This window comes from Triticum aestivum, chromosome 6B (assembly GCF_018294505.1).
Source record: "Triticum aestivum cultivar Chinese Spring chromosome 6B, IWGSC CS RefSeq v2.1, whole genome shotgun sequence".
NCBI classification, from domain to species: Eukaryota; Viridiplantae; Streptophyta; class Magnoliopsida; order Poales; family Poaceae; genus Triticum; species Triticum aestivum.
Genome location: NC_057810.1, coordinates 684233853 through 684246337, shown reverse-complemented (window position 1 = coordinate 684246337; position 12485 = coordinate 684233853). Strand labels below are relative to the sequence as shown.

The window sequence follows — 12485 nt, the reverse complement described above, 5'->3', positions numbered from 1 at the left end:
TTCCCGAGGCCTGCGACTTACGGTGCGTCACCGCCCCATCCACCACTGGTCCCTCCGGTTGCGCCGCAGTCCTCGCCTGTGGTGGATGTCGCCTCCTCCGGTGATGTGCTTGTGCCGCCCTATGACTTCGTCCTCGACGTCATCACGACTCTGTCGTTCTACTTTAGCAATCTTCTACTGGTTAAACTGAAGATGGACAATTATCTGTTCTGGCGTGCACAGATTCTTCCCCTCCTCCGTAGCCACTACTTGGAGGGTTTTGTGGATGGTACTCTGCCATGTCCGTCGCCGGATCATCATATGTACCGGCCATGGATTGCTCAAGATCAAGCGATTCTCTCGGCGATTCAGTCCTCTCTCACCGAGGGCGTCGCCGGCTTGGTTCTATTTGCTACTACATCTCATAAGGTATGGGGTGCGCTGGAGTCCAGTTTCTCCGCACAATCCTCGTCTCAGCACATGGCTCTTCGTACACAGCTTAATGAGACCCGCAAGGATCATCACTCTGTCACCATTTTCTTCAACAAGATCAAGCACCTCGCCGATCAGCTTGCCTCCATCGGCGAGCCACTTCGTGACACAGATTTTACTACATATGTCCTCCAAGATCTCGATGCCGAGTATGACTCTCTTGTGGAGGTGATCCAGGAACGCAAGGTTCCCATCAAGCCGCAGGAAACTCTTTCAGCGCCTCCTCTCAACGGAGCAACGCCTTGCCAGTCGTCATCCGGATGAGGCCCCCTCAGTCAACGCCGCTGTCCGTGGCGGGAAGGGGCGTCCCGGTGCCCGTCCTACTGCTCCTACGGCTTCTTCGACCCCTCCTACGGGAGGCAAGGGTGCCGCCCCTCCTGCTGCACCTTCCCAGTCGCGTCCACCATCGTCATCGAGAACGGGCGCCCATATGCCTGTTGTGCCGCTTGTGGAGCTGCTGCCACTTGTCAACTGTGTGGAATTCCTCGCCACGTTGCGTCTCGCTGTCATCATCGTTTTCAGCCTGATTTTCTTGGTCTTGGCAACAACGGCAAGGGCAATGAGCATCAAGTCAACATGACGCAACATCAAGGGAAGACTCAGTCTTATAATGTTGATCACACCTGGTACATGGACACTGGCGCCACCGAGCACATGACAAATGAATTGGACAAGCTTGCTATCTGTGAGGCCTATCATGGTCCTGACAAGGTTCACACAGCTAATGGGGCAGGTATGCACATCTCTCATATTGGTCAGGCATCTCTTCTCACACATACATCTCGGCAGTTGCATCTTAAGAATGTTCTTCGAGTTCCCACTATTGCCCGTAACTTGCTATCCGTACCTAAACTCACTTATGGCAATAATGTGTTTTGTGAGTTTCACCCGTTTCATCTTTTTATCAAGGACCAGGCTACACGGGACGTACTTCTTAGAGGGCACCTTCGTCATGGACTATACGCTCTTGATGTGCCACGATCTGTCTCTCCAGCCGTCCCTCAAGTCTTCAGTGCTGTTTGAGTGTCTCCCTCACAATGGCACTCTCGTCTTGGTCATCTTGCTACACCCATTGTTCGACATATTCTTCGCCGTCATGAGCTACCGTCTGTGTCTAGTAATAAAGATGTTTCAGTTTGTGATGCTTGTCAGCAGGGAAAGAGTCATTAGTTACCTTTTTCTGTTTCTAGTCATGTAGTCAAAACTCCTCTTGAGCTTGTGTTTTCAGATGTTTGGGGGTCCTGCTCAGATGTCTGTTAGTGGTCATGAGTACTATGTCAACTTTATTGATGCTTATAGTCGCTTTACATGGATTTATCTTCTTAAACACAAGTTTAATGTGTTCGATGTTTTTCTTAAATTCCAAGCACATGTTGAGCGTCTCCTACAACACAAAATTATTCATATACAGTCGGATTGGGGGGGGGTGAGTACTGCAATCTAAATACCTTCTTCGAGAAACTTGGGATTTCGCATCGTGTGTCTTGTCCTCATACACATCAGCAGAATGGTTCAGCTGAACGTAAGCATCGTCATCTTGTTGAGACCGGTTTGACCTTACTAGCCCATGCCTCTGTTCCTTTTCGTTTTCGGAGTGATGCTTTCACTACCGCCTGTTTTCTCATAAACAGACTTCCATCGCGGCTTCTTGGCATGAAAATTCCGCTTGAACTCTTGCTTCATGAGACTCCTGATTACACTTTTCTCAAAGTCTTCGGTTATGCATGTTGGCCACATCTCCGTCTTTACAATAATCGCAAGCTTGAGTTCCGTTCTAAAAAATGTGTCTTCCATGGGTACAGTCCGTTTCACAAAGGTTATAAATGCCTTCACGTTCCAACAAATCGTGTGTATATTTCGCGTGACGTTGTCTTTGATGAGCATGTTCTTCCTTTTTTCTAATCTTCCCACTCCTGTCACCACACCTAATGAACCAGTGCACTCATCTCCTTTATTGCCTGATCAATTTGTAGATACTGCACACTCGCCTCTTTTGTTGTCTAACCATGGTGCAGGAACTGGTAGAGGTGCTCGGCTTGTTCTCCTGGAGGACTCCTACGCTGCTCCGACGGCTGCTTCGATGGATCACGTCGATCCTGCCGCCGCGGCTTCCTACATGGGGCATGCAGGGTCTCCTGCGCGCGTGCCCACTATGCGATTGGATCCGGCTCCAGTAGCAGCAGGTCCGCGTTCGACGGATCACGTCGATCCCACGCCTTCTTCTCCCTGCATGGGCCATGCAGGGTCGGGTGTGCCCTCGCCCGCTACGCGCTCGGCCCCGGCTCTGCTGGAGCTGGACCTCCCCACGTCACCTGGCTCGGACTCACCCTTGATCGGGCCGGTCTCGCCTGCGTCACCTGGTCCGGTGACGCCCGCGCCTACTGAGTCGCCTCCTGGCAGCCCGCCATCATCGCGGTCATCCTCTGCATCGTCGCGGTCACCATCACCCGCCATGTCTTCTTCTCAGGAGACGCGGGCCTCTCCATCGACGGTTCCTATGACTTCGATCGTGCCAACTGCTCCGGTTGTTCAGCGTCCACACACTCACAGCAAGAGTGGCATTTTTTGTCCGCTCCAACGCACCGATGGCACGGTTGCATGGCTCGCGGCCTGTATAGTTCATTCCGAAACTGATCCTTCTGCTGAACCCCGTCATTATCAAGCAGCTCTGGGTATCCCTCACTGGCGTTTTGCAATGGAACAAGAGTATCAGGCATTGCTGAAAAATGGTACGTGGCGTCTTGTTCCTCCGCACAGTGGTTTCAATATTATTGATTCTAAGTGGGTATTCAAAGTTAAGCGACATGCTGATGGCTCTATTGAACGGTATAAGGCTCGGCTTGTTGCTCGCAGGTTCAAACAACGTCAAGGTCTTGATTATGATGATACTTTCAGTCCCGTGATCAAGCCTACGACTATTCGTCTGCTCTTGTCTCTTGCTGTTACTAGTGGATGGTCTCTTCGATAGCTCGATGTTCAAAATGCTTTCCTTCATGGTGTTCTTGATGAAGAGGTCTATATGCGTCAGCCGCCTGGTTTTGTTGATCCTGCTCGTCCGCAGCATTTGTGTCGCTTGGTAAAGGCTCTTTATGGTCTTAAACAGGCACCTCGTGCTTGGCATGCGTGTCTTGCTTCTGCTCTCCGTGCACATGGATTTGTTCCTTCGACAGCTGATACGTCCTTATTCATGCTACAGCGCCCTACGGTCACAATGTATCTATTGGTGTATGTCGATGACATCATATTGATCAGCTCGTCGGCCTTTGTTGCGGATCGTCTTGTTTCTGCCTTGAGTGGTGATTTTGCTATTACAGATCTTGGCCGGCTTCATTATTTCCTTGGCTTGGAGGTCTCTCATTCTGATGTCGGTCTGACTCTCACTCAGCAGAAGTACTCTCTGGATTTGCTTCGTCGTGCTGGTATGCTTCAGTGTAAGCCTGCTACCACTCCCATGACAGCTTCTGATCGACTCTCTACACTTGATGGTACCCTCCTTCCTTCAGATGAGGCTACTACATATGCTAATTTTTTTAAATAATGCATTTTTTTATTAATTTTCATAAATATTACGCTGGTTAATTTTTTTTCAAAAATAATACACCGTCGGCCCGCTGCAGGCTGACTGGGCCTAGTCAGCCCACAGCAGGCCGATTGGATTCCAATCGGCCTACAGCTGGCCGACTGGTCCTGTCGGCCCACAGTGGGCCGACTGGAGCTAATTGGCTCACTGCGGGCTAATTGCTTTTGCAAAAAAAGTAGGCATAAAAAATATATGTTTAAAAAATGTTAATCATGTAATTAGAAAATGTTAAACGTGTATAAAAAAATGTTCCTGATGTTACAAAAAATGTACAATATATATGCAAAAAAGTTGACTAAAAATATGTTTTAAAAAGTGTTAATCATGTATTTAAAAATTGTTAAATGTGTGTATAAAAATGTTCCTTTATCGATACAAAAAATATAGAATATGTATGAAAAAAAGTTGACACCAAAAAAATATGTTTGAAAAAAATGTTAATCATGTATTTGAAAAAAATGTTCAACGAGTACACAAAAATGTTTCATATATTGGAATAAAAGGTTAAACGTGTATAAAAGAATGTTCCAGCTCCGGATCCGGTATGGGAGCATCACGGACCTAAGTATGATTGGTTGCTCTTTTTGTATGGAACTAGAACATTTTTTTCAAACATATTTTTTTGGTGTCAACTTTTTTTCATACACATTCTATAATTTTTTATATAAATAAGGAACATATTTTATACACACATTTAACAATTTTTAATCATGTATTTGAAAAAATGTCAACTTTTCAAACATATTTTTTTGGTGTCAACTTTTTTTCATACACATTCTATATTTTTTGTATAGATAAGGAACATTTTTTTATACACACATTTAACAATTTTTAATCATGTATTTGAAAAAATGTCAACTTTTCAAACATATTTTTTTGGTGTCAACTTTTTTTCATACACATTTTATATTTTTTGTATAAATAAGGAACATTTTTATACACACATTTAACTATTTTTAAATACATGCTTAACACTTTTTAAAACATATTTTTTATGTCAACTTTTTTGCATATATATTGTACATTTTTTGTATACATCAGGAACATTTTTTTATACACGTTTAACATTTTTTAATTACATGATTAACACTTTTTAAACATATATTTTTTATGCCTACTTTTTTTGCAAAAACAATTAGCCCACAGCGAGCCAATTAGCTCCAGTCAGCCCACAGTGGGCCGACAGGACCCAATCAGCCCACAGTGGGCCGACAGGGGCCAGTCGGCCAGCTGTAGGCCGACTGGAATCCAATCGGCCTGCTGTGGGCCGACTAGGCCCAGTCGGCCTGCAGCGGGCCGACGGTGTATTATTTTTGAATTTTTTTATCCAGCGTAATATTTATGAAAATTAATAAAAAAATGTATTATTTTAAAAAAAAATAGCACTACATATCGCAGTATTGTTGGCGGCTTACAGTATTTGACGATTACTCGTCCTGGTATATCTTATGCGGTGAACAGCGTGTGCCAGTTTCTTCATGCTCCTCGGGATACTCACTGGACTGCTGTGAAGCACATTCTGCGCTATGTTCGCTTGACTGCTGTTCTGGGTCTACATCTTCGGTCTGCTCCTTCCGGTGGCCTCTCGGTGTTTTCTGATGCAGATTGGGCTGGTAGCCTAGATGACAGGCGATCCACGGAGGATATGCAGTGTTCTATGGTCCTAATTTGATCGCTTGAAGTGCTCGTAAACAAGCTACAGTTTCTCGTAGTAGTACTGAAGTTGAATACAAAGCAGTTGCCAATGCCACCGCTGAACTTATCTGGGTTCAGTTCTTGCTTCGAGAGTTGAGAGTCTCTCAGCATCATCCACCTGTTCTTTGGTGTGACAACATCGACGCTACGTACCTTTCTTCAAATCCGGTATTTCATGCCCGAATGAAACACATCGAAGTTGACTATCACTTTGTCAGAGAACTAGTTTCACAGAAGTTACTTCAGATCAAGTTCATCCCGTCGAAGGATCAACTTGCTGACATCTTCACAAAGCCGTTGCCACTACCTCAGTTTGAGGGATGTCGTCGCAATCTTAATCTTCTGAATTCTTCAGATCACGATTAAGATTGAGGGAGGGTGTTAGACTTCTAGTCTTGTACGTGTTGTAAACTCTGTACATCGTATCTGTACCCGATGAGGTACCCCCTCGTTATATATGTTGCCGTGGCCGACCCTCTCAGGTGTCGAAGCCCACAACTGCCAAAACCCTTTGTCTATCACTGTCAACTTACGAGTGACGGAAAAAGCTCAGGGTCGTCCGACGAAAAATTATGTATCTGGCACATGTTTGATCAGTTGCAACAGCAGACCCAAATGTGCCACTAATATGTCTGCAACACGAGCATTGTCATCGGAAAACAAAAAATGTGCAGTTGGCTGATCGACCTCGTCGAGGGCGGTAAAGATTTGGGCTGTACACTTGTGTAGCGTGTGCTGGTCCGATGGAGTTAGCGCCAGCGCTATTCTGTACGTGCGCTGGCCTGGTCGTGTAGAGCGGTTAGTTTATTGCAACTCCAAAGTCCTGCGAGCACATTAACAAAGTTAAAAACTATCTGCGGGGATACCGTAGGATTGCGCGCTCCACGTTGACGCCACGGCCGCCGCGCGTTCGAGCATTCCGCCGCACAGCTGTGTGATAAACAACCTCTGCCGCCGGCCACGTGGTGCCGTCTCGAGCTGTGCAGGCATGGCATGCACCTGCTCCGCTGAGATCCCCAAGCACTTTTATAGTCGAGGCAGAGGGTGTTTCAAATTTGAAAAGGGACGTGCCGTGCCGGCTGGTGGATGGATCGCGCGCGCGGCAGATAGAAAGAGAGAGGAAAGACGGCCATGTGCCGCGCTGCCCGGCCAGCGCACCCATGTACGTTTTTCTCTTTTTCTTTCTCCCCCGTCCGTCCGTTGATTGCTCTTTTCCTTTGCCCGGTCAGCGAGAGAGAGAGAGCCATTCCCTTTGTATAAGTATGACACATGTCGGGAGATCGACGGTGCTCCGCCGTCTGTAGATGAGTCGCGTGGTTGGGTGCCGGCTCCACCCGGCTACGCATTGATGTGTGTGGTGTACCATGTACCATGGATGCCCGACTGGCCGTGCAGTGCACCGTTAGCCATGCCCAGCGCCCTGTCGGCGACGACGTTCACGTCAAGCGCGGCCAGTGGCGGAGGCAGTACCCGGCGACCCGGGGCAGCTGCCCGGGCTCAGCGGCAGGCTGACGTCTAATCGAAGCAATTAGTCAGGTACTAATTAGCTTTCTGCCCGGGCAAATAGTCTGTGGGCTGGGTCTACTTCTAAGCCCATATAGTAAACTTCCTAAACCTAGGCCCAAAGGCTGCACGCATGCATCGCAAGGCCTACCGCAGTCGCCGGGAGCGTAACAAGTCGCTAGGCAAACCACGTCGCCTCGTTTCGTGCTCGTCGCCTCCATCTCGATCTTTTTTTTTTTTTTTTGCGGGGGGCCTCCATCTCGATCTGTTGCGATGGCTCGAGTCGCCTGCTAGTAGCAGTTTTGCAGAGGCAGTCGTCGCGAGCTGGCGCAGCGCCTCCCACGAAAGGCGGCAGGCCGGCAGTCAACGGTGCCTCCTCCCATCTATTCGTGCCCAGAGATTGATGCTTCGATTTTTTAGGTGACTGATCCTGCGTAGCCTGGATTGATGCGTACAATTTGTGGCACCAGATTTCACTCTTCCGATTTGGGGGATTTTTTTAAATATTTGTAACTTGCAGTAATGTAGGCAATTGGGGATCTCACCGTTGATCGTTCCAAGCAGCTTCACTGAAGAAAATCGATCTCCGCTTTGCTTAGGTATTTTTTTCTCGATTCCTCTATCCTATTCATTGTTTGTTAGTTCAATTATTCCAAATCATTGAATTTTAATCTTAACCCTCCAATCCATATTAATGGTGATTTCACATGAGAAAGTTTTTTATTCGTGAATCAAGTATTGAGAATGCAAATGTTGTATAGCCGAAACAAACTCTCAATTTATGTTGCCAACAATAGTGAGCTCATTCCAATTAAAATCTATGGTTCTCTAGTTTAATGCTTATAAGTACATAATATGTATCCAATTATTCGAGGAAGATGATTTGTAGCACCGGGTGTTCCATCCCCCAATATGAACATTAAGCTTAAAAAAATCGAGAAATTTGATAAAAAAAAAAGGACTTTGGGATACCAAAATTTTGGAGTACAATCTACTTTTGTGTGAGATTTTGTGAAAAAATACCAGAAAATGTATCCGTGGCAAAAAAGTCACAAAATTACCATGTACAGAAAAAAAATGTTTGGATGAATTTTAGTTCAAGATGTATTTTATTCGCGACATATAAGTTTACTGGTATTTTTTCACGAAAAAATCACACGGGAGTAGATTGGGCACCCAGGTTTGATATCCTCAAATTCCAGATATTTTTCTTAACAAAAATGTTTTTTAATTTAATATTTGTATAGGGGTATGGAGCATCTAGAAGCTCATGTGTAATTCCCATTATTCGATTGCAACTCGTTGAATTTTTAGTTAGCTTGCAGTCCGCCCCGGCTCCTAATTTTTTCTGGCTCCGCCACTGAGCGCGGCCACCGCGCGCGACGCCAAAAACCTAGACACGCGCATGGCATGATGCCATGGTCCGTCCGTGCCCAGGCCAGCACGGGTGCATGCACCACGCGACGTGCCCACCCCCAGCTTGGAGTTGGACCACCAGCAGCTAGGAGACGAGACTAACAACCTCGGCGGAGGCTGCCCCCACCACGCCGCAGCGGCCAACCAGCGGTGTGGATCACGGTCCCTTGTGTGGTTTGTGCCCGCCGGCTGAGCACGGGCGTCGATCTCTTCTTTCCTCCCACTGACCGACAATTGAAGTCTGATGGGCTGCATCACACCACCAGTGTCGGAAAACCACACTATCTACTATGGGCCGGGCGACCTGAAAAGGACAAATAATGGGCTGAGCATTACTATTTGCTCGCCCTGAGTCCTTTTTTTTGTTTACATTTTCACTATAATTGTTCTGCTAAAAAAATGAAAGTCAAAAACTCAAGAGGAGGCAATGTTTCTCCTATTTCGATATTATTCACCCGCTTTGGTCTGCAGCGATACTTCTGCGGTACATATGATTTCCTATGAATAAAGGTCCGTTGGCTCCATTAATTAGATGTTGGTTTAGTTGGACTGCTTCTATTCCCCGATCGTTTTTAAGCAATCTCGCAAAGTTTTATTATGTCGTCACATTTTACAGAGACGAATAAAAGGTCATCGGGTTGACCTAATCAAGCATGACAACCAACCCCTAAAGAAAATGTGTGCTCACTATGCAAATGAGTGGCAGCCTCCGCCTTCTCCTCTCACCACATCAAACAAATGCAATGGTGAGGTGATTTTCCAAGACCGCAACGGTTAGTCAAGTGAATGTGGCTAAGGCAGAAGAGGCTTCTGACGTGATAATGGGTACTCTTTCAGTTAATTTTATTCCGGTGAAAGTTTTATTTGATTCAGGAGTTTCGCATTCGTTCATTTCAAGGCCATCTACCGCAAAGCATGAATTGTTTACAAAGTTGATGCCTAAGCCTTTATCAATTGTTTCTAACGGACATGCAAATAAGTTCTCCCTTGAGGGTTCCAAATGTTGAAATTGCGGTTGTGGATTATTCTTTTCTGGTTTCTCTGGTTGTGTTGGGTAATTCAAAAATGTTCACAAATTTCAACTAATTACTCATGAATTTCAAAAAATATTCTTCAGTTTTAGAATATGTTCACGGCTTTAAAAACAATGTTCGCGAGTTTTAGAGAAATGTTCACAAATTCCGATTTTTTTCCTAGAATTTACCTCACTCGTCATTTTTACAAGTTCCGCACGCTCCAAACTTTTATATGTTTTCTCTGCCATGGCACCATTTCCGTACCCGTTGCCGTGGCACCCAATCTTTTCGTCATGGCGACAAAATGCTCCATATCGTGTTATATGTCTATATTTTTAGGAAACTGCATAGAACTTGAATATGTCATCCTTATGCATGTTAAAAAATTTAAAATTGATGTCTAGCAAAACAACATTAACCAGCTTTTTAAAATATGTAGAATCATGGAATTGCTTTATATAATTGGTTTCTCTCCATTTAGCTTTGTGTAACTTGTTTCTAGCTCATCTCTGTAATCATATGTTGCCATGTAAATGCTACGCTAATAACATTTAAAAGGGTAGCTAAACAAGACCCCCTTTATTAATATGTGAAGTTTTGCGATATGCAACTGTTGTATCGAGCTTCACTTAATGTGCAGTTAATTGCATGTTGCACCCTTACCATGCCCTGCATCTTTAACTTGACATGCATAATGCTTGTTTGTGTATAATGCCACGAACATGCTGTGTTCCTGTTCCTCGACCTGTGAGGGGAAACTGAGCAAACACGCACCCATCCACACACTTTGGGCCGGTTCATTGCGGGTGCAAGCAGTTTATTACATCACATTATGTTTCCTTGTTTTGTTATTTAAAAAAACATTTAGGTTTTCAAAAAAAAACACCTGATTTTTTCAAAATGTTCATGAATTTGAATGCTCACAAATTTGGGATTTTTTCCTTTATTGAAAAACAAAATGTCCATAAATTGAAAAAATGTTCGTGTTTCAAAAAATGTCCGTGAATATGAAAAAATGTTCGCGAATTTTAGAAAATAATCTTAAACTCAAAAAATGTTCGTGAACTCAAAAAAGGTTAATGAATTTTAATTTTTTTCATGTATCACAGAAATGTTCATGAGTTCAAAAAAGGTTCACGACTTTCAAAGAATGTTCAGGAATGCAGAAACTATTCGTGAACTCAAAAAATATTCACTAATTTTATGAAAATGTTTAAAATTTTCAAAAAAACTTGAATTATTCGGAAAATATGCATGGATTTCAACAAATATTCGTCAGTTTGAAAAAATGTTCATGGTTTTAAACACGACGAGTTTTAAAAAATGTTGACAAATTTTCAAGGAAACTTCTGGAATCGAAAAAATGGTCATCACTTTTAGAATATATCCATGAATTAAAAAAATATTGGCGCTTTTTTGAAATATTATAAAATTTGAAAAATAGGAAAAAGGAAAACCCAGTTCATGAAAGGTGAAGGTTCTAGGACATTCTGGCTCGTACAAAGGACAAGGCGCCCGGGGGGGGGGGGGGGGGTGATCACGACCTACGTCGGGAATTGGATCGTCCGTTTGGTTGTGCCTCTGTCATCCAGGCCGAGAAATGAACTTAGGGAACGACACAACAGTGACATAAAACAAGGTTTGAGACACGGTCGGTCTAAAACAGGCACATGTCAGGGAAAATGTGAGCAAACCACATACCACACCTGGATGACACAGAAACCGCACCATTCTACCAATTTGAAAGCGAGGTGATTTGACTGAAAAATGGGTGAAAGTCAGAAAATGGCGGTTGGGACAAATATGCTGGGATGGTACCAACAACGGTCAAGAAATACTACCATGACAACCAAACACATCAACGCAACGACAAAAAATGCTGTCATGACAGCAAAAACGAAACAATAAGAACAAATATGGAACGTCTCTGCATTTCCCTTTTTTTTTTTGCCTTTTATGAACACGTTCCTTTTTCCCTGTCTCGGGAACGTCGTGTGCCTTCCAAAAGGTGGCTAGGTCAATCAATCAATCATCTAGTAGTTGAGCATGTGCCAAAAACAGAGGATGGGTATAGTAGAATACTTCAGTGCACCGTCCGGCCGGGACATATAGTACTAGTACTTCAGTCAGCGAACAACACTGCAGCATATCCGGCAATGTTGGAGTTGGTACTCGCTACGAACACGGAATAAGGGCCACGAACTAATCGCCGGCAGCGTGTAGTGGTACAGTGGCACTCTCGAGTAACACACTCCACGATTACCTTACCAGTAGTCATCCAACTGACGAGTACTAGCTGTTCTGTCATCTGTGCAGGCACTGGCGGAGCTTAGGCAAGGCCAAATGGGCCATGGCCCGCCCAGCTCTGCAGCTTTTTCTCACAATATAGCTAGCCCATGGGTTGTAGAATGCCAGCTAGTAGTAATTCCTTGCAGCCTGGTCCATTCAGCCCGCCCAGCTTTTTTTGGCAAGCTCCGCCACTGTGTGCAGGTGCATGCTCGTTCTTTGCCAGGTTACTCAACTCTCAACTTCAGGAGTTTCCTTTGACAAGAAAGAGGTCAGCACATCAAAAAATTTCCTTCTCCTGCTTACATTTCAGTCTGCAGAGATGCACAAGTGGAGCTAATAAGCTAGCTTTGCAGTTGCTATCCTATCAAGCTATCATCATCACCATGTGCTCACTGTCTAATAAACTTCATAGCTTGCAAAACCTCTTACATTGTGGGACGGACGGACGGAGTACAAATGAATGGTAGCCTGCAGTGCAGCCGCTGCGACTGACTGACTGACTAACTAACTAGCTG

The 12485-nt window shown here is 44.8% G+C and overlaps 1 long non-coding RNA gene across 1 annotated transcript; it reads left to right on the top strand.

Annotated features, from left to right (window-relative positions):
* The first annotated feature begins 7501 nt into the window (after positions 1 to 7501).
* On the top strand, positions 7502 to 9567 carry LOC123134848 (uncharacterized). The gene is made up of 3 exons (XR_006465751.1): positions 7502 to 7669; positions 7770 to 7848; positions 9282 to 9567. It is a non-coding gene; the product is annotated as an uncharacterized lncRNA (long non-coding RNA).
* The last annotated feature ends 2918 nt before the right edge of the window (positions 9568 to 12485 follow it).